Here is an 8,273-nt window from a genome sequence, read left to right on the forward strand (position 1 = left end):
CTATCAGTTGGCTTTCTTTCCTCTCCATGTCCCAGACAAATCCCAAATAAAACACTGCAATTCTAGCATTAGTGCATTGTAGAAATGAAAAGCACGCTGTATGTAAGAGCGCCAATAGACTACCGTATGCTAGTGAAGCATTCCTTCTGTTCTCTAGAAATTAATATACAATGAACTAGCTTGTATTGACTGGTTTATCTCACATCCTATGAATGTATGTAAATAAACTGTACATAGATGCATCTATATAAAATATCTTTTAATAACATATCAAAATTTGTGTAAATTTGAAATAAAAAATCTATGAAGCCAGTGTATATAAGTTACAATTCTGTATATTTTCTTTTGTCCTTCATAAAATATATTTACTTTGCCAATAAAAAGAAAAAAGGAAATTTTAAATACTTCTGGTGCTTGTAGATTTCCTTTTTTATTTGTTCAGCTGTGAAATTGGAAACAGACCCCTGCGTTGGAAGTTTAGACTTGAGCAAGTGGTGGACGAAAGAGTCCAAGACGAGTTCTTTCCCGATACCCTGGGATGCGAAACCCTGTTGGGGAGAAAGGGGTCCTGGGGCTGCACCATAAAATGCAGCCTCCACAGCCTGACATTTGAAGCCCTCTGCCATCTGGCCCCAAACACCCTCTCCAGCCCGATCAACTTCTGCTCCCTTAGGCTCTCCTCCTGGTCAGTCTGGCCTGGTCTCCTGTTTCCCACAAGGGCCTTGTCCAATTTCATCTTCACATTTTTTCTATATCAGTAATGTCAAACTCAAATAAAAATGAATCTTGGTGGGCTTCGTGTTGACTTAGGAGGTGATAAATTACTCTTTTTTGTATTTAATTTTTAATTAATTTTGCTAAGCACTTCCCAATTACATTTTAATTTGGATTGGACCACCCTTAGGAGGGTTTTAGGCTACATGCAGCCCATGGGCCATGAGTTTGACAACTCTGGACACCTTGTTTCTACTTTTCCTGACTATCCAAACTGTACCCATATCTCAAGAAGGATGAGAAGGAACACAAGGTGCTGGAAAAGTCAGGATCTGTAGATTTGAGTCCTGGTACCGATGCTGTAGCATAAGCCTAGGTATACTTAAAGAGTACTTGACCTCTCAGCCTGGGTTTCCTTACCTCTAAAATAGGGATAATAATACCCAGAGGACTTGCTTCATAGGATTTTGTCTGTGAAATAAATATTTTTTAAGTACTGAGGAACAGTAGAGATGTACGTTACAATTCTGCTAGCTCCAGCGTAAGTTCCAACACCTCTAGGGGTCTTCTGTGGACTACTCCCTTTTCTGAGTATTCTTAAGAAATTGACCTTAATTTAAAGTCAAATTTAAGATTTGACCATAACAGAATACTTAAGAATACTCAAAGAACCCACAAATGTTGGTGGTAGAAGGAAAATCTAGAGAAGGAAATGTAAAGACCACCAAGTCTAATTGCCTCACTTTACATATGGGGAAACTAAGGCATCAAAATGTCAAGTGGCTTGCCCAAGGTTACACGGGTGCTAAATATCTGAAGCAAGAAAGAATTCCACATGTCCTTGGCTCTTTCAGCTCCCTATCTATTATGCCTTATGTCCTCTCCTGTCCCAATAATGCCTCCATTTTATAAAAGAAGAAACTGAAGCCTGGAAATGATTTACCCAGGGCCACGAAGTCAGTAGCAGAGAGTAGACTGGAGAGAGACTAGAGCCCAGGCTCCCATATTCTTAGTCTAGGGCTCTTTCCAGGACACTAAACTGGCCTCTTCAAAGATCTATCTTTTCCCCTGTATGAGACTCATTTTCCCAACTTGATTTCTCAGCAACCTGATGCAAGGGCCCAACTCTAATATTTTTCTGTGCCCCTCAGTACCTGATACATAGCAGGCACTATGAGAGTACTGTAGACTAAATATTTGTGTATTTAATGGCCATGGCTAGGCTCAGCATTCAGAATCTGGGCACTGGCAGCTTGCCAGGGAGCCCAGTCTCATCTGACCCATGCTAGAGATGGAGCTATTAAAACCCTATCAGATTTGACCTTAACATCTACTCTTCCCCATGGGTTGCTGTTGCAAGTTGAGTCATGACTGAATGTCTATTAATGAATGTTCTTTGGGGAAAAAAATTTGTAAATGGCCTTAGACCAGTACTGTCTGGTGTCATGGAATGAGCCCTGGCATAGCCCAGGTGCCATCTCCTGCTTAAGGGTTTTCTTGGTTCCTCTAAAAATCATAAGACTAGAGGAGTTTGAACTCCAAGGAGTCAGAGAGGTCATCGTGTCCAGCCTTTTCATTTGATAGTTGACATGCCTCTGAACACTAGGTTTAGAACCCTGACTCTGCTGCTTACTAGCCCTGTCGCCTTGGGTGACTCATTTTGCTGCAACTGGACTTCCATTTCCTCATCTTCAAAATGGTGGCCGTGATCTGTCTCCTGCCAACCTTATGTATTAGTGTGGTCCTTATCTAGTAGTGTCTGCTCTTTGAATAGTGGCTTACATTTTACAAAGTGCTTTCTTCACTCACATATTTTAAGCTCCCTGTTTTATAGATGAAGAATAGGAAACTCAAAAGGGAAAATATAGCTAGCTAGTGTAACTCTGGGAGAGTCATGTAACCTCTCTCAGCCTCAGTTTCCTCATATGTATCACTTATCTCCCAGAGTTGTTGTGAGGACACATTTTACAAACCTTATATTTTATGTCTATATAAATGTTAATTAATTTTCTGAATATTATTAATAATAATTATTTAAAAAACCTATATAATGTTTATTATTATTATTATTATTATTAGTGGTGGTGGTGGCAATAGAAGTAATACTACTACTAGTAGTGGTATTAATAGGAGTAGTAATAGGTGTAATTAACTGACAGGTTTGCCCTAAGCCAACACGGCAAGGTTAAAATCCTATATTACATAGGAGGAGGAGGAGGAGTGGTGGTAGTAGTAGTAGGAGTAGTGGTAGTGGTAGTGGTGGTAGTAAATATTAGCTTCAGGTTTTCTTATTGAATTTAAATGGTATAGTGGAAGAATCACTAGATGTGGATTCTGAAAAGAGATATTCAAATCTTGTCTCTGTTTCCTACCAATTACAAGAGGACAGGATTGGAGTAAACTTATGATTTCTTTAGTGCATGGGACTGCCAATGAGGAAATGCCCTCTACCAATGCAGATTAACCCCTTCTCTATAACTCAGAGTCTTGGAGAGTTGCTTAGGGCTCTGAGAGTCTAAATGACTTGGGGTCACACAGCCAGGATGTGCCAGAGGAGGGACATGAACTCAGATTTTTCTGACTTTTGAGTCAGAAGGATCTTTATTCACTATGCCATACTATATCTATATTGGTGATTGGACCCTGGGCAATTCAGTTCCTCTCCATAGACCTCCATTCCTCTCTCAAAGGATCCTTTCAGATATAAATTGTATGAATCTAGACCCAGTCTTCTTCCCATTGCCAGACATGGACAGTCACTAAGTGTGTCATCAGAACTTCAGCGCTCACTATTTCATTGATATGGGGGCTTCTTCCATTAATGCAGACCACTACCATGATGCCTTTGTGAGTTAAATGCCTTAATTCACAGCACTTCTCAGGTTTCACTTCCTTCATGAAGCCTTTCCTGATTCTTCCAGTTGTTAAACTGCTTAAAATTACTTTGGATATTTACATACATATAATTACGAGGATGTACGTATTGTCATCTCAGATAGAATGTAAACTCCCTGAGGACAATCACTATTAATTATTGTTTTTGTATTCCCACCACTTAGCACAGTATTTGACACAGGGAAAAGGCTTAATAAGTATTTGGCAATTGATCTGTCTTACCTTGTACATGCTTTGTATTTACTTTGTGTATATCACGTTCTCTTGGTAGATCGTAAGCTGCCCGAGGGCAAGGACGATGGTGGGTCTTTGTGTCCCCAATGGCTAGCAAAAATTTTGAACATAGAAGAAGCTCAAAAAATGTTTGTAAAATTGAATAGATAAACTAAGCCAAAATCAATGACTTCATTTCTGAGTGGCAAACTTCTGGTGATGAGCCTTTGTGTGCCTAGCAAGGCTGATTCTTGGGTGCCAGACATATGGTCCTTTCTAGAGGACTTCTCTCAGAGTTTTTTCAGTCTTCCAGAATTTGCATTCCACTAACATAGTGCCCTCCACACCATGAGAATTTTAATGGAAAGAGAAAATGAAGTAACGGATACTAAAGCTTTTGAAATAATTTAATAACTTAATTTGTAAGCAATAACATTTTATGGTCATGTAAATGATCCTAGAGGCAGCTAGGTGGCACAGGGGATAGAACATTGGGTTTGGAGTCAGGAAGATCTGAGTTCAAATTTCACCTCAGACACTTATTAGCTGTGTAATCATGGGCAAGTCACTTAAACCAGTTTGCCTCAGTTATATCATCTGAAAAATGAGCTGGAGAAGGAAATGGCAAACCACTCCAGTGTCTTTGCCAAAAAAATCCCAAATGGAGTCACAAAGAGTTGGACATGACTAAAATAAATAGCGACAAAAAAGGGATCCTAGATTCGGGAATCAAGAAGTGATCTTAGCTATTATAACTCCTTGAAGTTAAGAACTATCTCTAGCTCCTAGCACAGTACCTGGCACATAGTAGGTGCTTAGTAAATTTTTTTTTTTTTGATTGGGCTACAGAGTCCAATCCTCCTCAGTTTATAGAGGGGAAAACTGAGCTCTGAAGAGATTCAGTGACTTGATCACCCCCAACCCTTTATCTCTCTTACTCCTAAAGTTCTTGCTATTTTCCAAGAGAAGAGCACATGATACCATGTGAGCTGTATGTAGTTCTTTCTAGTCTTTCTTAGGCAAACTAGGTTTTTGGATGGGCTGATGACTCAAGAGGGAATGAATGAATGAGAAAGCATTTATTAAGTGCCAGAGACTGTGTGAAGTGCTGGAACCCACTGAATCATACATTACAAGCCTTTTGTGTTTCCCAGAAATAGATGTGCCCAGAGAGGGCCAGTTTGGAGCAATCAGTAATACTAGTTGAGACATATCTTTGGAAAATGGAAATAAAAGATATCATGCTCTATCTTTGGGTGGAATATTTTCATAAAATCAAAAAATAATTTAAATTTTAATTAATATGATTTTTTAAAACCTCTACAATTTTTTTTGATGAGTTGTAACACGAAGGAAAGATTTCCCTTGTTCTATTTAGTTCCAGAGAACAGAGTAAAGAGCAATGGGCAGAAGTTACAGAGAGGCTACGTTAGACTTCTGTGCCTTGCCCATAGTACGTGCTTAATATATTTTTGTTGAATTGAATTGGTGTAAGGAAAATCTTCCTGGCAATTGGAGCTAAAATGGAAATTTGTCTGTTTTGAAAGCTACCAGCGTCCAAGGATTCTCTTTGGAAGTCTTAAAATCTGAGGGAGTACTTGTCAATTACGTGGTAGAGAGACCTCTTTTCAAGGACAATTTGGACTTCATGAAGGAACACGTGTAATCCAAGGACTTGAGTTCAAATCCTGACTCCTCCGTTTATTATCTGTAAGGTATGTAAGGTAAGGAATGTCCCCTTCCTGGGTCACATTTGTCCTGAGGTTTGCCATCAATTTGGCTAGGCTTAATGATGACCCATGAGCAGCCAGTTGGAGTCTTTTTCATTATAATTAAATGTATTTGAGCATGGTTACCATACAACTAAAGGTTGACCCTAAATGGACGATCCATTGAAGTTGACCTTGAGGAGATTTACAATCTCCTCTCATTCTTCTCCCTTCAGCATCCTTTCTTTGACCTTCCATCACAGAGGTTTATCACCTTTTAAGGCAGTCAGACTCGAGTCTCAAAGGTTCAGCATCTGGACAATCAATTCCTGACCCCTCAGCATGCGTATGCTGACCATTTCTCAATGACTGGTTGCTGTTGTCCAACATTTCATCATCGCCAAACAAATGCAGGATTGCAGAAGATAAAAACCTAGTTACATGGGCAGCAGAGACGTCACATAGTTGTTGAGATGATTAAAACTCCAGGGAAATCCTGCTCTGTGGAAAGAGCACTAGGTTAGGAATTGGGAAAGTTGGGTTTGGGCACTGGTTCTACAACTAACAAGCTATGTGACCTTGAGCAAGTAGCTTTATGTTTCTGTTCCTCAGCTTCCTCATCTGACAAATGAAGCTCTTGGGCTAGGTAATCTCTAAGGATCTTCTAGTTCTGGCATTCTATGCTCCATGGACTCTTCCAGCTCTAATATTCTGTTCTGACATTCCTTTTTTTTAAGATCTGACTTTCTGTACTTATGCAGTTCAAACATTCTCTGTTCATGGAACCATTTCACCCCTAACATTCTATGCTCTCTATTTCAGCACCAGCATTTGGGAACTTCCACAAATCTATGAAGGTGGATTCCTTTATGCCTCCTTTTCCTTGCCCTTCAGGAATTCCTTCATAGCTGGAATGCCAGCAAGGGCTACTTCTCCTTTGTCTGGTTATGCTGGGTTGGAGAGAAGCCGGGATGTTGATCTAAATAATCAGGTGACTCTAGAACAGAAGGAACTGGCAGTTGCCCAAGGTTAATGATTACAGTCCCATCCCCCTTCATGTTTTTGACGTTCTATACTCCAGCTCACAGGGATAAACTCTACCTAAACTACACTGATTTTTTCCCCTTATATGGAAAGGGGACTATATCTTAAGTCAGAAGAACTGGGTTCCAGTCCCAGCTCTAACATTAACTGGATCTGTGGCCTTGAGAAAAAGAAAATAATATTCTAGTCCTCAATTTCCTCTGTTTCTAAAATGGTGTGTTTTTGGGGAGGAGAGTTAGATTGCAAAATCTCTAGGTCTTGAACTTTTTAATTAGAAATTAGAGTATAACCAACTTGAGGGCAGGAACTTGAAAAACTAATTTCAACATAAAATATGTTGTCTTGGATCATTTCATTGCTGCTAGTACAGTTGTCCATTACATTTGATTTTACCACAGTGTATTGGTCTCTGTGTACAATGTTCTTCTGGCTCTACTCCTTTCACTCTGCATCAATTCCTAGAGATCTTTCCAGTTCACATGGAATTCCTCCAGTTCATTATTCCTTTGAGCACAATAGTGTTCCATCACCATCAGATACCACAGTTTGTTCAGCCATTCCCCAATTGAAGGGCATCCCCTCATTTTCCAATTTTTTGCCACCACAAAGAGCGCAGCTATAAATATTTTTGTATAAGTCTTTTTCCTTATTATCTCTTTGGGGTATAAACCCAGCAGTGGTACTTCTCTACTAGCAGCAATGCAATGATCCAATAAATTTCTGAGGGATTTATGAGAAAGAACAATATCCACATCCAGAGAAAGAACTGTGGGAGTAGAAATATAGAAGAAAAACAACTGCTTGATCACATGATTCAATGGGGATATGATTGGGGATGTAGACTCTAAAGGATCACTCTATTGCAAATATTAATAATATGGAAATAGGTCTTGATCAATGACACGTAAAATCCACTGGAATTGCGCATTGGCTATGGGAGGAAGGTGAGAGGAGGGGAGGGAAAGAACATAAATTATGTAACCATGGAAAAATTTTCTTAATCGATTAAATAAAAATTTTAAAAAATGATGTCATCTCCAACATGTAGCAAAGCGTCCTTTATCCACTAGGTGCCTAATGTATATCTGTTGAATTGAATTGGGAATATGGCACTGAGGAGTGTCAGAGCCCCATAGTCATTCATCCAGTTTTCCTGAAGCTGGGTGACCCTGGAGTTTTGGCTCAGCCATTAGCAGCAATGGCCATTCTGCTTCTAGAGACACATCCGTCTTTTAGTGGTAACATATGTTGATGGGTCAGAAACAACTTTTTGGAGGAGTGAAAGGGATCCTCCTCAGAGCGGCTTGCAAGAGGTCATTGGGGAGCTGGGGCAGAAGCAGGACAGGGTCCAAGTTACAGGAGCAAAGGGCAGCGATGTATCAATGGCAGGATCGAAGGCCAAAATTGGGAGGAACCCAATCCAACTCAGCTTAGCTCAATAAGCATTGCTAGCTCAGCTTTCTCCTGCTCTTTCAGGTTTACCAAGAGGTAGGTAGTACTATTATACTCAATTTACAAATGAGTAGGTTGAGACTCAAAGAAATAAATTCTTTCTATCCAGTAAACTAGTTCACATAGCTAATATGCTGCCTAAGATAGGATGTGGCACTGCGTCTAACAACTCCAAGTCCAGCATTCTCTACAGTCTATACTAGCTTAGCCTACTATATATATATATATATATATATATATATATAT

Source organism: Gracilinanus agilis, chromosome 1 (assembly GCF_016433145.1).
Source record: "Gracilinanus agilis isolate LMUSP501 chromosome 1, AgileGrace, whole genome shotgun sequence".
In the NCBI taxonomy this organism is placed as follows: domain Eukaryota; kingdom Metazoa; phylum Chordata; class Mammalia; order Didelphimorphia; family Didelphidae; genus Gracilinanus; species Gracilinanus agilis.